Source organism: Temnothorax curvispinosus, unplaced genomic scaffold (assembly GCF_003070985.1).
Source record: "Temnothorax curvispinosus isolate PA1 unplaced genomic scaffold, ASM307098v1 QBEX01000740.1, whole genome shotgun sequence".
Classification (NCBI taxonomy): domain Eukaryota; kingdom Metazoa; phylum Arthropoda; class Insecta; order Hymenoptera; family Formicidae; genus Temnothorax; species Temnothorax curvispinosus.
In genome coordinates, this window is record NW_020210520.1 from 388,333 (window position 1) to 408,058 (window position 19,726).

At 38.8% G+C, this 19,726-nt stretch overlaps 2 protein-coding genes across 3 annotated transcripts in view; one reads left to right on the forward strand and one right to left on the reverse strand.

Moving 5' to 3' along the window:
* The window catches only part of LOC112457942 (lachesin-like), a 128,060-nt gene extending 126,021 nt beyond the window's left edge, over positions 1–2,039 (reverse strand). For both annotated transcript variants that reach the window (XM_025021288.1, XM_025021280.1), the window contains exon 1: positions 1,541–2,039. The gene's annotated coding sequence lies outside the window, so the exon portion shown is untranslated. The remainder of the gene's footprint in view (positions 1–1,540) is intronic.
* LOC112457955 (carbonic anhydrase-related protein 10) overlaps positions 1–19,726 on the forward strand; it is a 111,486-nt gene that overhangs the window by 34,459 nt on the left and 57,301 nt on the right. The gene's annotated exons all lie outside the window — the stretch shown is intronic.

The window sequence follows — 19,726 nt, forward strand, 5'->3', positions numbered from 1 at the left end:
AAAATCTCTTTATTTTCACTTTATTAATTACAAACAACTTTCTGTTTGTCGAAAATTTGATGCCACCTTTTGTTCAGGAATTTTGATATCATCTTTTGTTTAAGAACTTTAATATGGCTCTTATCATTTTTATAAAAAGAAAATATCAAACTTTCGCGAAATTTTAAAATTGCATCTGCAAAATTTCATGAAGGTATACCGTAATAAAGCAACGATCAAGCTGATAAAAAAAAAGGTAGGATATAAAGCTGCGATTCACATTTCTAATTAACGCCACATCACAAAATCTATCCGTTTTTCAATGAACCTAGCAATGAGAATTCCATGAGAGCGTGCTTCGGAAAAGCGGAAAGCGAAAGCGGGAATAAACGGTATTGCGCGAACCGTCGCTATTTCCGTCGTTTTCAAGCGAAGGAACGAACGCGGCGGAGACAGGTATATCTGCGAAACAGTCACATTTTACGATCTCTCCCCGCGGGCCATGAATATCGCAAGCATAAAAGCGCTACGCGGGAGAAAAACGAGGAGCTCGCGGCAGCTCCTATTTTAAAAAACGCAGCGGATAATTGTTCATGGATCGCTTTGAGACGGTATCGCGTCGATCTGCCTCGCCGCATTGTCGCAAACTTTGTGAAGAATTAATTCCGTAGTTGGATGCCGCGTGTATATATATATATATGTCAAGTATATATTCATCTATACGAGAGTCGTGTACGAGAAAATTGGACGGCATCAGAAAAGTTTTGTTGCCGTAACGTCTCTTATGCATGTTTATTTACAGGAGTCTAACTTTGCATAATTACTTTCAATAATTACGGTTAATGCTTGTCATTTTCGTAAATGTCTAATCTAATTGTAGAATTTTGTACCAAGTTTATGACACGGATTAACAATAATAATAACTTTTTGTCCATTTGATATGATACTTCAGAACTGTGAGCTGTCATTGTTTTATTTGCGGATTTTTTATTGAATTAACTGGATTTTATTTTAGTTGAACAGAATCGGTCAATTAGTTTCATATCTATTACAAGCAATTAGTAAACAACAAATAGATCAAAAGTAATATTTAACTTAAATGACAAATGGTTTTTATCATTTTTGAGCTGTATATATGTAAGAAGATAAGACAATTTATCTTTCCAATCTATTTTAAATAAAACTTGTTCTCTTAAGTCAGAATCTTGCTACAAATATCGTTTAACATTGAACATTAAAATATTGCATAGTTATTCAAATAGTAGTTAAACGAAAATTATTTCAATTTTATTAAAAAATTTATAGAGACGGAATAATAAATGGAAATTTATAGCGACGAAATAATAAATGGAAATATTATATAAAATAGAATATTTAAATAAAGAATAAAAAATATTTAAAAACAAAAGGTAACGATATTGTCATCTAATTAATTAAAAAATAATTCACAAGCCATCTATCGATCTGCAATAATTTTCCAGATTAACAAACTGCGAGGGTCAAAGGCATTCTCGAAAGTATAAACGAAAGCAACGATCGTAAGCCTAAATGAAGGGTTTACCTTAGCAGGATGTAGTCTATCCCCGATAATCCGTACACTTAAAATCTCCCGTAACAGCTAAACATCACGAACTGCCCTTAACGGCCTTCGGAAAACACGGTCATCACCTTTCAGCACCATTCACGATGGTCTTGGGGTGCGTCACTCTCCGTGGGAATCACGTGTCCAACCGCAAAACGACCGCGCAAACGGTAATTACGAATTTTTCAAGATGCACTTCAGAATCTCGCGACTGATCTCGCAGACTCAACAGTCCGTTCACCTTGTCCTGTCATAGTCACGCAATCTTATCCTCGTTTTTTCGTAAGATTCTGATTTTCGGAGTCAACCAGGAGGATCTCTTGTCAAAGTATCTTTGGAGAAACCCTCTGGATCACCTCCGATCGTCGCGGTGACCCAATCGAGCGTCTTCGTGTCAGTGCAGTTTTCAATGACGGTCACGTGGCGAGGGACTCGTCCGGGTACTGAACGGAACCGGCGGAACGCGTTGCACCGTCTCGGTGATCCGTCGGGGACTGCGTTCGCCACGGCTCCCCACCAGGCGTCTCGGGGGTTGGACGCCCCCGCGTCGGTTCGGCACCCCGACGCGCGACGTCGCTCCGCCTCCACGTGGAACGCCGAACCCCCACCTTGTGATTGTGCCAAGGGTTTGATCCCCGGTGGACGCCGGCGGCGTCGTCTTAAGTCGACCGCGACGCCGAGGAGACTTGCCGTCGTGGTCGCCGGCGAGCCGGTGAACAAGCTGGAACCCGGGGAGTGCTAACGATGCCATGGATAAAATATCGGTAACTTTGTAAGAAATAGATTTTCGTTTTCAATGAAAATATGCCGTTATAATGGAGATCACGCTCCTTATCAGTCTAAATGTACAAGATTTTGTTTTACTAAAACTTTCCATGAATGCGTAATTGAGAATTAATCAACTTTGAGATTAATCTTGAGATTTCCTGCCACGTTACTGGCATTAAAAGTAGAAAAAGGTAAACAGAGATAGACATTTTAGCAACAGAAGTAGAAAAAATAGCCAGAATCAGACACTAGCAGTAGTAGTAGAAAAGGGCAGAGTCAGACAAAGTCAGACTTTTCCAATAAGGCAAATCAAAGTTTAGTCAAATGTTTTAATTTTGAACAAAAAAGAGAAAATTTTTCATATTTCTCCAACATGAAAAATAATTTGGTAAAGAGCTTGAGAGAATCCATAATTATTTTATTATAAAACCCTTTACGCTGTGCGGAATACTATATTGGAATAATTTATCGAACAAATATACAAGCAGTGATTTAATAAATCGATAATATAATTTATTTTAGAAAGTCCAATAATCTCAAAAGAATGACACTATTCGCAAATTGCGCGTCATTTGCGCTAATGCGTGTACGGTTATACTGTGTCCATGGCAAAGAATTCCTCCGTGCCTTCATGTTTATTCAGCATTTTTAAATGGGGCCTCTCCCTTTCTCTCTTGTTATTCTCCACTCGCACCTTCCTTTTATTCTCGCCGGTGGTATTGCATTTTCTCGCATAAATTTAATAATTAAAAGGCGCGGGACATCGGAAACGCATTTAATATTGAAATAAAGTGCCACCGCTTTTCGCACGGTCAAATCCTATTCGCGTAACAAGATAATGCAATACGGAATTGAATTTATGCGATATTCATAGCATAAACGATTTGATTGCGGATGCGGCGGACGAATAAAAATTTTACACTCGGCAAATATACACCCACACCCAATTAATTTTCCCATGATACGCGACGCGTGAAACCCCTGGACTTTGCAAATGAATATACTTTCCATGGGACATGTGTTACGAAAATCTTTTATGCACGCGCGTATTTCCATAAAAATAAATTGTTCCGCTTTTCAATGTTTTACTAGTATTTCCGCGCACCGGCAAAGTTTGTTCGCAGCGATAAAAGTTCTTACTTTAAAAATGTTTCAAAATAAAAAATATTTTTAGCCGAATATATTTTTGTCGTTCTTACATTGATTTTATAATATTAAATATGCTGATTTTGTAATTCTGAGTATTACAAAACTTTCCTAACATTTTAGACAACCAAGACATATATGTAATTCTGTACGGAAAATTCTATATAGAAAAGTAAATCAATTAAGACTGAAAGAACACACATATATGGGCTTGGAATAAATTTTTATTAACTCGTAAAATTTTTCGTGTCGCTAAATACATTTTCGCAGTTCCAAAGGGATTGCCCCAGAATAATGAAAGGGGCAGGAATGTCCTGTAGTTTATAGTCCTCCCTTTAGAGTTATTAAAACTTTGCATCCGCGCTGACTTTATATTTCTGGTTGTAACTAGTAAATACATATTATGGCCTTTTATTGTGCTGATTTTACAAATGTAGCTTTTTATCTTTCAAGAAAAATAATCGAAAAGTATAAAACAGAATAATGTAAAAAAATTCCGCGATATTCTTTATAACGCAAGCATGTAACTGTACTGTTTTTAGCGAGCCATCCTGTATATTCAACTATTATTACTTCGTGTCCCAGACGCACAAGACAGGCGTCATTAGCAGCATTAGTAATGAATGCCCATCGAGGACAACGTGCGGTCCTACAAACTAATTGCGATCCCAAACATACACACTACGTCCAAAGCAGTCATACGTGCGCAAAAAGAGGCTGCAGATGCGTGCATATGCATAGAGCTCTTTACGCATGTATCACATCGGCTCCATTAACGAAAATTTCCGACCCGACCCCGTCTGTTCAATTTACGTTGAAACGCGATCGTAATCAACTTTGTCGATTGAGCAGATACCGATGTGCGCCCCTTAATATCAGGAAATTTCATATTTCCTCCATTTAAACGCATAATTCGATCCAAGTACATTAATTTTCTAGTCTGTGGCGGCGGTAGTCAATTCTATATATTCGTCCCAGAGAGAAGAGAGAATCTGTAACTGGAAGAAAATGTCGCGTTTTAAATATGATAATTAATAAACTATGAGATAAGTTTTCCCGCAAGACTGCAAAAAATGCATATATCTCAGAAAAATAATGTATTTGTTTTTTTGTAGTGTAAATTACATCTTCTAATTTGTTGATATAAAAAATTATATTATTATATTAAAAGACTTAAAATATATCTAATAATAGATACTATAATTATTTAATAATTTTTTTATTGTAATACTCTTTTTTTATCTTTTTACAAGTATAAAATATTTGATGCTTATAAGTATAAAAAATACGATATTATTAGAATATAGCAGGTGCATCTTATTTTCAGGTATCTAAAGAAACCATACACCTAACGGCAATATTTTGACAGCGGAACGTGAAACAACAGAGAAATCATACGTTATCGCGATATTAATAAAGAATATTCCAACTCTGCTGATCGCGAAATATTTTCGCGCTACGTTTCTCGAAGAACCTGAGATACGAGTGTTTTTCGATGAAACTCTCGTGGTGCGCGTCTTCCTTCTCTCGCCAGGTCCGAGGAAAAAGAGAGCGCAAGACATTCACCCTTTTGCTCTCCTTACTCGACTCCCTCGGGTCGAAGGTGGTGACATCGGTGTGTATACGTGTGTGTGTATGTGTGTGTGTGTATGTATGCGTATGTGTGTGTCAAGTGTTTTTATTCCATTACCCCAGCAGCACAGCACCATCCTCTTAACCACTTACTTAACCCACGACCTTCGGCCTTGTCTCCTCCGTGTTCGCGCTTGATGGCCTTCGAAAACTCAAATATTATCCGTCGTTCGATCCTGTCCCCGCTGAGAACCGGGACGCCCCAGGGGCCATAGGATCCTCGCGATTTCGTTCCCCTCGCTAAAGGAGGTGTGTCTTCCTTTCCCGGAACCGTCTTAAACCTAATTCTCGTCTCGGCTCTGACAGCGTCAATAATGTTTCTATCGGCCACCGTGATTCTCATTCGATTACTTGTCGCGAGTGCCGATACACCGTCCTCATTACACGCCTCACTGTCAATTCATGCCAATCTTTTTTAAGACGGCGGTGTTCGCGATCGACGAGACGATCTAATACTACCTTAGGCATCTCAGACAGCATGATTGAAAAAAATTGATTTAAGAAAAGTTTTACCGTTTAAAGTTTTTAACACTTATTGTTAGCACATTTTGACGCTGAAATTTTTTCCACAAAAGAAACAAATGTTTTAGTAAATACTAAATCGGTTCTTGTACGAAAATTCTTTCAACAAATCGGGATTTTTTTTCCTTAAAAATATTATAAAGATAAAAATAAATTTTATAATGGAAGGCGAAAAGAAATGAAATGTTTTAATAAAATATAATTCTCTTTATTTTTATTTTTGGAGATTTATTAAATTAAAGATTCAAACTAAATTTAAATATTTGATATTAAATAGATATATAAGTATCTAAAATAAATTCTACATAATTTATGAAAGATGTGACATTTATGGATCGTTGAATGAAGAAAAGTGTTATATGCACTTTAAAAAGTCACGATAATTAAAGGTTTTCTGTCAATTAGAATAAAATATTCATTCGACTGTGGATCTTGCCGGAAACGATAAAGATACGTCACGAATATGACGCAGCACGTAGCCGATTGAACAATAATTTATAAATGTGTCGCTGATTATACTTCGTAACACCTGTCTACATCCTCGTATTGAAGGAAATATCGCTTTTTTTCTAAAATAGAATTCGGTTTTATTCACAACGGAAGTTTTCCCGAACGAAATACGTATCTTTCCGCCTTTCTTTCGACCGCAATTTTTATCTCCGTCGATTTTGCGCCACGGTAACGCGAGCGGGCCGAAAACTTCGCACAATCGTTGCATCGTTGAAGTTTTTTATCGCGCGATGCGCATCGCACATTTGTGCGAAATTTGCGTCCGCAACACGTGAGACCGGAAATCTACTATTTCACTTCGTTAATGAAAGTGATATAACGTCCGGAATGAGATGCAAATGGCCGCGGGATGTGGTTGAAGTGTAGATACCGGCCGAATGGGTTTTTACCTAACGCCCCGCGCGCCGGCGAGCATAATGCGTTCCTTTTTACTCTTTCAAATCGGATCATTTCTATTTCTCTCTGTCAACCGGTCGTGTATTTTAATGCACGTCGCTTCGAAAAGGCGCAACTGGCCGAATTTTGAAAGCTTAATACGGTGTAACGCGCTGCCTCGAACGGAATAATTAAGAGCGTCCCGTATTCCATCCCGCGGCGCGGCCGTATTTCCGCTTTTGCGAACTTTTGCCTTTGCAAATCTCGTTGCATTAAAAGTATTAGCAAGCTCTTTCAGTAGATTTTAAACTTGCCGTGGATAACTTTAATCTTCTCAACTTTGTTTAATGCCGACACTTTAATTATTGCGATTTTTGTAAAAAAAAACGCGTATCACACAATCTTCCTGGATTTTAATATTTTTTACATCATTATATATCATTATATATACCCTTTTATATAGGTAAATGTATCTAGAATATTAAGATATCGCTTCTCTCTCTCCCCTTCTCTCTCTCTCTCTCTCTCTCTCTCTCTCTCTCTATTTTTTTTCAATATTTGAGTTCGGAATAATTAAATTTAATGTCTTACACTTGAAAGCCATTTAATCAATTTACGCTTCTGCCACGTTGGATACTGTCTCGTATACATCCTCCGTATATGAATACATTTTCGTCTCACATCGGACCTGTTCCATTTTATTAATATTTATAAAGCGAACGTTGTGTTAGCGTCGCGGATCGAATCGGACGAAAGTTGCTCACGCGTGTATATTCGGCATTCCCGATTCGTAATAAATACGCCCTGGACAAGCCAAGTCGGAAATGCTCGCACGGCAAGTAAATTAGTTAGTTGGCCATGACATACCATGTTCCTAATGGTGACAATTATGAGTTCGTCACCACTCTCTGCAACGCCGTCGAAGTTACGAATCGCTCGTAACTGCTCGCTTTACTCCGAAATGATTCGAATAACAGTTTAAACCTGGTACATCGAGTCGAGTGCGTTCGCGGGCGGTCTCATCCTCGAGTTTCATGTGTTCGATAATGCGAATAGCTCTCGCGTATATTGTTCCTTTATCTTTCTTTGTCCCATCAATGTCGATTTCATATTAAACGATAAATAGTACTCGTCAAAATGCTTTAGACGAGCTATTCAGGACTATTCGGTCTTAAAGTCGGGTGTGAAATTAGCACCCTATTTTTTAATTGCCTTTTTCATAGTGTTAATCGCTGGAACTCTTTTTATAAACATAAAAATACTCCTATACTGTTCGAAAAGAAGCTGGAACTCTAATCAGAACTATCGAATTTTAAAGTATATAGGGGTACCAACTTCACACACCCGGAGAATCGTGGGGCAGTTGACGTAAGATAATTTCGTTTAATAATCCTCACAAGTGAGATTGGAAGCGCGCTCGAACGCAATTAATGGAACGTTTCGGTCGCAATACGCTTCGGGGGACAGGCGTAACGTATGCATGACATTCATCGTCGCCGCTTGACATCCCTTTATCGTGGATGCACCTGTACACGCCGAGCCGAAAATTGCTTGTGCAAGACTCGATAAAGCTTAATTGCCGCGCTTTTCCATGCGTCGTTTACACCCGGTCGGATCAATTTTAAGAATGACGGAATTTTTAACCAGCGTGACATCCTTTGATCTACATTTTTTTCAGTTCCTCAATATATCACACGTAATTATATTTAGTTTAATTACTTGGAATTCATGTGCGAAAGGAAAGAGTGCGGATATTATTACAATTCTAAATAAAATAATTAGAAAATAAAAAAAATAAAAAAGTCAAGAACACACACACAAGAGAATCAAAGAAATTAAAAATAAGATAAACAAATAATAGTTAGCAAATAAGAAGTCAAGAGTAAAAAACAATCAAAGAAGTTCAGAATAGAGAAAACAAAAGAGTTAAAAACAGAATTAAGAAATTTAAAAATATTTTTTTGTTTCTTTGCAGTGAATTTTCCTTGAAAAAGCATAAGTGAAAAGATTAACTTCGCGGTGTGATCAAATACGGTGGCCCATTTAACAACTTTACTCTCTGTCATCTCAGATTGACTGTCGATGACGTCTATACGTGCCCGTTTGACGATATTTCACCGAGTATCGAGTACGTATCGAATCTGTCACTGCGATAGTGTTGCGCTTCGAAGCGACCGGTAAATCCTTCGTTAAATTTGAACGCTTCGTGACGCGATCGGATGATAATACCGCACGATAGACAAACTTCGTCAAAGTTGCATTGATGGAGATTTTGACAAAGATAAAGTGGAGCGTCAGTGGCTTAATTTCAAAACGCTGTTGAGAATTACTCGTCTGCGTGCAAATTAAAAATGGATAAGCGATTGAACAATGCTTAATAAAAAATAAACATTAATATATTCGTATTAACATTAATAACTTTATATCTGACAAAATTCATAACCACGATTAATTGTCACTCTTTACATTCTAAAGTTATTATTCTAAAATTTCACATCAAAGAGGCTTTTTTGAAGCTTTGAACTAACCAAATACCCCTTCTTCCTCCGCGAACTTTTCAAGAGTTGCGGCGCGTCTTGTTATTTGCGTAGCCGCATTTACATTCCGCAACCGTAAAGGACAACCGAGGGAAGTGCGAGTTAAACAACTCCCCGAGATCTGTTGGACCGCCGCGAATTTACTTGACTCGTCAGTTTGCCCGTTTCGCCGAAATCTATTAATCTTGCTCGAAACAATTTTATTATCCTTCTCGTGCAGCGCGTGATTGAACGGTGACGGTCATCTTCTGGAACTGTATCGATTTTCTAACTGAAAAAGTTGACGGGAGTGCAATAGGTGACGTTTTTTCCTCGACGGAAAATCATCACACCTAATCGTTTAGAAAAATTGCAGCAGGCAGATATCTGACGAGGACTTTCTGGCGCGGTTCTCTCGTCGACAATATACTATATTTCTTCCCCTCCCCGTTTTTCTACCTTTCTTCACACACCGTCCTACCGAATATTCCTCCATAATCGAAATGCATATATACATGAGGTTGAATGCTGTTGATGTGAGACTTAAGCATGCGCCAGTTGATGAAAAAAGGAATGGCTCGTGAATCGACGTAAGGATAAGATGAAGGGGATAAGAGTACGATGGACGGAGAGAGAGAAAGAGAAAGAGAGAAGATAAAACGTCATGGTATGAAGCTAAGGCTAATTTAACGGCCTCATTGAAATGCAGTGTGGTGGCCGAGTGTGCCAGTATCAAACGGCAGCCCGGCACCACATTAACGCCCTCCCCCTGCCCTCTTTCTTAAGTTACTTTACATTAACACACTTATTAAACGACAACTTGCTTTCAATTCTTTTTCTTTCCTTTCGCGTTTAATTATCTCTGATATGTAAACGGATACACGGCCGATTCCCTTGATATGAGAAACACATACACACATGTGTGTTGAGAGCGAGGGATTCGCAGAGGAGCGACAAACGCCGAAAAGGTCGCGCGGAGGTCCAGAAAGATGAAAACGAGCAATGCGCACTTCCGGGGCTTTCTAGGAGGGGAGAACGAGGAGAGATGATGCAAGAGGGAGGAGACGATATGTCATGCGACTCGACGTGTGTTCGGCGGGACGAACAAATTTCCATTAGCCGGTTCAACTTTTCATGGTGACCTGGGAAAACTGGGTGACCACTGCCAATCAGCACGACCCTGTTTTCGAACCGCGCGACAGGAAAAAAAAATGTCAGCAGGCCGCCTTTAACGCCGCACGTCTGGCGACGCTCTCTGCGGATGTTTCCGGCGGTTTATCTGAACGTTATTACGAATTGTTATGGATGAGTTGCGTTTTGCCTGCAGTTGCATATACAGCTGTATACTGCGCTCGGAAAATTCGAGAGACGGCTCGCGACGACGTTAAACAGACATTTCGTGAGGAGTCCTCTTAAAGACTTTAAAGGAAAATGCACACTTATTAATTTTGAGATTTTCGGAATTTCCGAAATTTTCGTATTACAGATTTAGTCTTCTTCACTGCAATCTCTCGGAATTCAAATCAATTATAATAACTATATTATATTACGCGTGTATTTTTCCTACAGCGCAAAATCTGCTAGCGCGAGCCTGGTTTCGGACTATACGATTCGCAAGATGGCAAGCAAGGAAATCAGCAATAAAACATATTCCGTCCCGCGGGCTTTAGAAACCGGAGCGATTCAATTTCGGGATGTGTGTGCTTACGGTAAAATTGGTTTACGCCGCGGAGGATAAAACCCGCGTGTTTTGTCTGGGAGCTTAACCGCCATTTTAGCCATCTCTAAAATCATTGTTTTTCATCGGTTTTTGACGGAAGCGAATTTTCCGTTCTCTCTATCTCTCTCTGTTCCTTTTTTCCCCCATCCTCTTCCTCTTTCTTTACCGCATCGTTCTTATTATTTCATATTAAATTGTTATACGTTCGTAAGTTTCACGCTGCAATAACTATAATATTATCATATAATGCATTATTAGCGGATCGACAGTTAATAATAATATTTCAAGTTATTCATTAACTAAATCACTGAAGTAATCGCTGTTAGTTTTTAGTGATGGAAAATCATTTTCGAGCAACACTGGTCCGCTGCGTTTCACCACAACTTAATTTGGTATTTTCTACTTTGCGCGCTCTCCGCACCTTTTACCTGCCATTCTACTGAAACTTGTTTTGCGGACATTCCGACCATCGGAGTGTTCCACTTTGCTCGTTCTGCATAGCAGCAGTAAGCAACGACCGCTCGGGCAAACCACTCATCGATTGCTTTTCGCTACCTAAGCTTAACAAGCCGATAACCACAATATGGACTAATGATACTAATGCCGTAGAAGTACTTACGGTATACTCGCTCCGCGAGCCCAATTGTTGACTCACCTCTTGCAAATGTATTTATATCGCTCGCTTAAACAATATCTACCACGCCACAAAATGTAGCGGTCGAACAAACTTTCCTGAGTGAGTAATGTTACTAAGGCATTATATCGCCGTGTGGATGTTTGTTAATTATTTGGGAGACGAGAACCGAAATCGAGCTACCGATAATAAATAATCTGCATATGTGTGTGTATGTATGTGTATGCGTGTGTATTCGTTTGCACAAAGTTTTTATTTATACACTGAGAAAAAAAATTTGTTAATCTCAAGAAATATTTAGTCCGATACGTTCAACTAAATATTTTAGTTAGTTAACTAAACATTAGTTGAATTAATTGATTCTTGATTAAAGAAACTAAATAAATTGTTGCAACAACTAACATTTAGTTAACTAACTAAAATGTTTAATTGAACGTATCGGACTAAATATTTCTTGGGATTAACAATTTTTTTTCTCAGCACCATTTAATAATCAGAGACATTATAATATACAAGACTGTATAAAGGAACTATGTTATAAACTGTTTATAGTTACTATATCTAATCTAAAATTAAATACAGATTGTTTTATGTATTTTTCATTTTTCTGATTTCTATTTTTATATTCTATTAGTACATACTTTTTATAGTCATCTTTTCTTGTCTAAAAAAAGTTAATAGTCAGTATTTTTCCTGGTTCAGTTTTCGCTATAGTAATAATTCGAGAGAAAACGCCTTGTACGCGAGACACCCTTACGGCTTCGCCTTCACGCCTTCTGGATCGTCTCGAAAACCGAGCGGCGCGATTCAATTGTGGCGCCGCGCGGGCGAAATTGTTCTGCTACTGTTACGCAACAACGAGAAACATGCATATCACATGCGTATGCAGAAACGATTTATCTGTCGGGACTGAGTCGTTATTTCAGCACCGTCGCCGCCACACAAAATTACATTAACATAAACACGACCGCGGCCGTATGCATCAAAAAGTATATCGCGCGTTACGCTCGGAGAGCTGCTGGCCTTCCCAATCAATATCCGCGCGAAATTTTTGGCGACGACACTCAAATCGATGCTTATTTTCTGACAAATCGATTAGAAATGCTGTCTCCATATTTTATGATAATTATTTCTGTGAAAATATTAACAAATTGGTTTTCATTGTGATAATTTCGTACGTGTGTAGTACTTCGGATTAAAGAACCGAAATCAGAATTCTCAACTTTTTGCACTGTGACATTATTTTCAGATTTTCCAATTTGAGATTATTGTTTCTGAATTATGAAAGAAATTCTCTCGATGGATTTGATCTCGATACATGATTTCTCTCTACGCGCTCGAAGCGTCCGATATCTCTCGCGGGAAAATATCAGATACCATCACTAGCTGGCTGGCTGGCTGGCTGGCTGGCTGGCTGCCTTCTATCTCGGCCGATCGTTCTTTTATTTACGGCCGCAGGCTCGTCTCGCTTGTGTATCCCACGACGATCGGCATCGTCACGCATGCATACCGTTCGCAAGAGAGACGCGGCGGAATATCGGAAAGTGATTTTGAAAGGTTCGTTTGCGTCAAAGTAGCACGACGCCCGGCGTCATTCGGAACGAAATTGATCCAAATCGTCGCGACGAATACCTTGTTTCGCGCTCTCGCGTTTGAGGATACGCCGATTAATTGCAATTAGTTTCAGATCAAATTCCTTCGTCAAACGCTGAAATCCAACACATTTTTCCGAAATACGACACGCAATTCATAGATATGCACGCTCAAAAACTGATTACTCACGCGCGCTTGCTGTCTGAAACAGATTTGCTATTAATTATGTCGCTCATTACTCTTAGCATAATTAGCTATGCTACGAAACTAATCAACTAATAAATGAATTTTATTATAATTTACACAAAAATTTTGTACCAAAGAATTACTATCTAGAGTTCCTGATAGAAAAACAATTTTTTTGATTTTTTTCAAAAAAAAAAGGGAAATAATTTGATTTTAAGCCAGACTAGTTCTAAGTAGCTTATTTGATTCCTTTCGAAAAGTTCTAGAGTTCCTGTTAAGTAAAAAATTCCAAAACCTTAGAATTGTTTTAAAAAAATTGTTATCAAAACTTACGCAAATGACGTTCATGGCAGACCTTCGAAGTCGAATATCTTCTTAACTATAGTGACTGGATCGCCTTCGATTATAGAAATTTCTTTCAGAAGTCTTAGAGTTCTACTCAAAACTCTTATTAGAACGCCTAGAACTTTCAAAAATATTTTTTCTCGTAGTTTGAAACTTTAGTTATGTTATCCAAACGTTTATTTCCATAAATTTATTTTTTTTAAGTATTCAGACATAGATACGTGTCCAGGCATTGGTACATTCATATACCTACTCTTAAGTGTCTGGGTATTGATACTTTTACACTGCAAATTCAAGCGTGTTATTTTAACTGAAGCTCTTCTTTCTTGCCGTTTTAAATGATGTTATTTAACACGGTTGAACGTATTAATACGATTAAACGTGTTAATTTAATACTCAATAAAACATGTAAAACGAGCTTCAGTCAAATGTGTCATTTTTAAACGTTTATATATAGATGTAGAAATAACACACTTGGATTTACAGTGTATACCTTAATTGGATCTGAAAATTAAATAATTTCCCTTCGCACGAGCCGCAATAATTAATAAGATATTTTCTTTCTTCTATTATATGCAAAATAAAGATAAATTTTATATTCTACAAATTTAGATTTTGTATTAGACATTTAATCATTCTTTTTAAGTGGAATTAGTTGTTCGAATTTTCATTAAAGATATAAATAATTTGTATATAACAATTAAAATTAAATCCATATAATTAAGATTCTACACATTATATATATGCATGAGAGCCTATATATCGATACTATAATTTGTAAGGAATAGAATATTGAACATGAAATTATTTTATAAAACGTTAAATATTTTGGATAATTAACAAATCGGTTAGGGCGAGATCATTTGTTTTGTACCATATAGCGCACTGCTACGTATCCAAGATCGCTGTGTTGTCATTCACTTGGTCATACGTACTCGAGTGAACAGATAATATGTACTCGACGCGAGCCATTCCGCATATCATCCTTCAAAACGTGATCATTCTCTCAACAATTAGTAATTATTAAAGAGTGATTATCAAGTAAATTCTACGATTAACTATTTATAAGCTTTTCGTTGCACCGATTCTTTATTGAAGGAAATATGCCCTGATTGTCTCTCAAATAGAAATCAAAGGTGATAGGGAATAGAAATTATAATTTATTGTTTGATGATTTGGTAGTTATTCAAGGCCTTTTCCGAATTTTGATATTTCTTTGCAGCTCTCTTGATAAAAATCTTTGTTGTGACTCCGACAGTGTAATAATCAATCGGGGGAGTCTATTTCTACCTTTTTTTTTTGTAAAGTATCTTTCAACTTTCCACGCGAACGTTCAACCAATTTTCTTTCACTTGAAAGTACACATAGGCGGGGGAGGGGGCTCCTCGCACTCCCGCGAAACACATCAAAGGGAGCCCCTCCCCCGCCTAAAAAAAACGAATCTAACTCCAAGCCTATTTTCGACCAAATTTTAATTTCAAGTTTTTAAAAATAGGCTTTTGGAGTTAGATTTGTTTTTCTGCGGGGGAGGGGCTCCCTTTGACGTGTTTTGCGGGAATGCGAGGAACTCTCCCTCCCGTTTACATGTGTACTGCCTATACACACATATTAGCAAATACTTCCCTTAGTATTGACACTCTCTAAATCTGAATCAGTAAATAGTACTGTGAATCAGTGAATAGTCACTGATATCAGTGTAAAGTATGCCACTGATTCAGGAAAAGTGGCATCTTTTACAATGATAATAATGACTATTCACTGATTCAGATTTGGAGAGCACAAACTGTTCTACTTCTTAGTTACATTTGTTAATAACTTTTTAATAAATAACGGCTAAAACCATATTTACGTTTTTTAAAATATAAAATTGTGTATATACTTTTCAACATACCAACTATTCTCTGCTTTAACGTGACGCACATCTGTGAATATCTATATTCAGCACAGAGTTAAATTCATTCTTGATTTGTTAACAACATGTTAATTTCATTTCTTTCGGAATGTTAACAAACGTTATAAACATGTGTTACACGTACCTACTTCGAGATATCGTTAAATTATTCACGCAAAGTTAATTGAGTGCTTCATAAAATAAATATACACTTAATTGTAGAACGCAAGCATATTTTATTGTAACATGTACAATACAATAGCGTAAGAATTTAACTCAAAGCTTTTTCACCATATAATAGGATCAATTAAACGAAATTAAATATTTTATGTTTGTATATACCATCACTGGATGCATATACCATCGTTGTATTAAAACCGGAAAACGCGAATTAGCTGAAACAATAGGAGCTTACAAACGTGATTAAAAAGCATTGTTCCACGATTTTTGGAGAAAAAATAATAACCAAATACAAAATTAGCAGAAGTAGAAATTCGTATCGAGGAAATGCGCAATGTACTAATTATTTTTGATTGAGTTAATGAACGAAAAATAACTCAACGAAATACCTTTATGTGTATTTTTGTAAAACCAACCCAACTCACTCTTTCGGGAGTCACGCGCGTATATATGTGCGAAGCGGGCATGTAACTAGTGCCATTAAAGACACAATTATCGTCGTAACGGCCCTTTTTCGCCCCGCCAAACCCGTCTGGCCTGACTGAACGCAATCTCCATTGCGATAGTGTATCCCAGTACGCATTCCCGCGAAACACGTCAAAACAATATAATATAAAGCGAACACGTCGCATTTTCCGTCGTGTACGCGCGTGTTGGGATAACGACGACATTCCCAGGTCGCGAGTGTGTGTTTCCCATACTGATAACACACGCCGGCGACAGCAGGTTGATATGCATCCCTATGTGCATCCGCTGTTTTATGCAAAACGCAAGGAAATAAAATTCAAGGGGAGGAGCAAACCGGAGAGGATTAATCTCGATAAAGCGTCGTTAAAATAACTCTGACGCTTCGCAGGATCTTGACCATCTTGACAAAACGCGTACATACACATCGAGAAATTCGCGTTGACGAAATCGTATATTGTTGACGCGTAAACTCGCAAAAAGCGATGTATGTAAACACGTTGAAAACAATACAAAGCGCGAACGTCACACATTTCCGTAACGGCGCCGCGACACTGATATTTCGGCGGGGCTCTGCGACACGCCGTCGTGTATACGTTGCCAACGACGAGGATCGTACGTGGAGTGCATGGATCGACGCCCGAGTGTGCGTAGGTACCCACGATGTATGTGTGGACCAATATTGGCTGCCAAGTGAGGGATGCGGCACACACGCTGCGCGTTCGAACTCTCCGTTGGCCCGGCCGCTGCGCTGTTAGAAGAGGAACGGCAGCCGCCGTCTTCGAAGTCGCGGGGCATCGTCTCGCGACGGCGGGTCCGCCCGCGCTGTTCCCGACGTCTCACGTTGCCTCGATAATGGGCTTCGCGCATCCCGCTCCGACTTTCAGAGAAATGTCTCGCAGTCCTTCGCTCGCGTTGCCAACCGGTGCTATAACGTTATACGCTTATCTAAATCGATTCCTTCAGAAACGCGATGATGGAAACACCTGAAGCCATATACATAGAACAATATCTTCGGGCGCCAGATATAATCAATGTTATCTTTCCAATTATAATATTTATTGCGGAAAATGCCGCAATAAATATATTCGTAAAAGTTTAATACCGTTGAAATTAGGTGAATTATCACAATAATACAATTATCTTATATTTTACGTACGAAAGAGAGTAAATTATTCGTTTGTGTTAATTTGATTAAATGCAATTATACCTATAATATTAATTTGATATCACATAAGAATATCTTATAAGAATATAATTCAATAAAAAATAAAATAAAAGGGCTTAGAGCCATTTCATTCAAATTTCACAAACGTTTTGGTCTGTATTCAGACTATTTTAAGTGTAGTACACATATAGTTATAATGAAACGATAATTAAAAATTACAGGAACACGTTTGTGACATTTAATTCGTACTAAATACATCGACACGAACAACTATATACTTGTAATTCTAAGCTCTTTTATTTTATTTTTTATTGATTTTTAATCTTTGAACCTTTATATATTTCATTTAATATAATTCATTTATTCAAAATTTATATAGGTACCAGCACATATATACATATCACTCACAGGATATTTTTCCTTCGAAGCAATATTGACCTACGACTTTTTCAAATTTCACGGAGTAGTGGAGCCCGTCTATATATCGGACAACAAGGCTAACCGTCTAAGAAATGCACAGCATGAAGAAGCTAATTAGAATTTCTTTGTGAAAGACAGCGGCTTAATAAAAGTGCAAACTTTAGTCACGACGTCGGACGTCGGTAGTTATAATAAATGTTAGGCGCGCGGCGATTCGCCCGAGAAATGTCAGCATGGTAAGCCATTGTCTCAACTTGAACAAAGCACGGCGACCTTTCGCCTCAGACATTAGCTTCTATGACTTTTATCGTTATTACGAGACGCTGCAGGAAACTCAACTTCGACGCCATGAAAATAAGGCGGAGTCATTTGGGTGATTCCATTTAGCTTCTCAGAAAATATAGCGACGTTTTTTCTTCACGATATATGCAGAGACGAGACGAGAGAACGATACACGGCTTTTTTTCTACATATATATACGATTTTTCCTAATCTTTCGATATCTCTTTCATTTCTTCTCTCTTTCGTATAATCTCTTATTCATTTTAATTCGCGGACAATGTTTAATCAATAGCACAGATTTTTGCGCGATACCGCTTCGTCATTCAATTCCCACGAATATTAACTTATACGAGCAGGTTTTGCGACGTCCGTTTCCAATTTAAATTGTAATTTCGCGGGCGGTATATATTCGCTGCTTTTTGTTAAAAATCGATGTTGATACGAGAGCGCGGCGCGCAACTCAGGGCACTGCATCGTAGAAGTTTCACAGCGCGATGAAGATTCCCCCACATAGGGGTCCTTCTAGTCGCCTTGGGTATAGTATCATTTATCTGACTGCCAGGCCGCAAATTTATAGCGCGTAGTCTACAAACAAGCATGTTATCTCGACACAAGCGTTCACAACGCATCATTAATCCTTTACGGAAAAGTTATCGTCAACGTGAAACGGATCTGATCGAGCTCTTGCCTCGCCTTAATACCCCCCCTGGCGCTGAGTTTTATTATAAAATATCTCGCGCGTTATATATATAAATCTTACCGAAACTGTATTTTAAATATTCTTTTAAACATTAATGAATACTAAAATAACGATATATTATGTCGAAACGAATACGCCAATGTTACATTCACTTACGTCATGTCAGTGATTAAAAGCTTCAATCTAAATTCTTAAATAAATAATTAATGGGCCATTTGACAAATGCTGTTCGCGCTCGACAGCATAAATAACCGCGACGCGGGATCATTCCACATTCAACGCGACGTTCCGTTCCGGATCTCACGCGCGGGCGAAACAACGCGCAAGAAAAATCGGGCGCACGCCCACCTACATATATATTCAGCAGGAGACGTCCTTTAACGTCTAACTGCGCGTTCAATTTCGTCGTTTGCACATCCTTCAAAAAGTTGAGCCCATAAAAAGCGCAGGACGTAGGGTGGGGAACGATGCCGAAGACATTCTAGGAAGATCCTCGATCCCCTAAGGACATTTCGCTCACATCGAACGTCCTTTCCCTTTATCGCCCCTTCCGCCCTTCTCGCTCCTTTTTTTTCTTTTCGTCATTCTCGCTCCGAAAGAGGACACGTTAGATTCCTTTGCCATGCACGTTCTAACGCGCGAGTATCCCCTCCGCGCCGTAGTCGTCAATTCCGACTTTGATATAACACCTACCCCTTTGTACGTAACTCGGGGATCAGCTTCCTCGAGCGAGCGGGGTGATTTAGGCGCTGCCTTGGGAAAAAGCCCACGCCGGCCCGGGGTTGGAGACGGATGCGAGAGAGGATCGGCGCGATTCGCGAATATCAAATTGAAAAGTCGAATTTGAGGGGGGGGGGGGGGCGAGAAACGGCCGTCGACGACGAAGTCGGCGGAGTGCGCGACGACGAAGAAGGGTCGAACTTCGGCAATCTCAGTAACTCAAGCTCGAGGCCTCGGCGCCGTTTCTTCAAACTCGCGGAAGGTAGTAACAAGCGGGGCATCCTTTCGACTTAGGGAACTACCGAGATGATTCCGGGCTCGCGGATAGATTGGACCCTGGCCATTTGCCTGCTTTTACAGCCGGGAATATCTGCGATTATCACCCGGAAAGT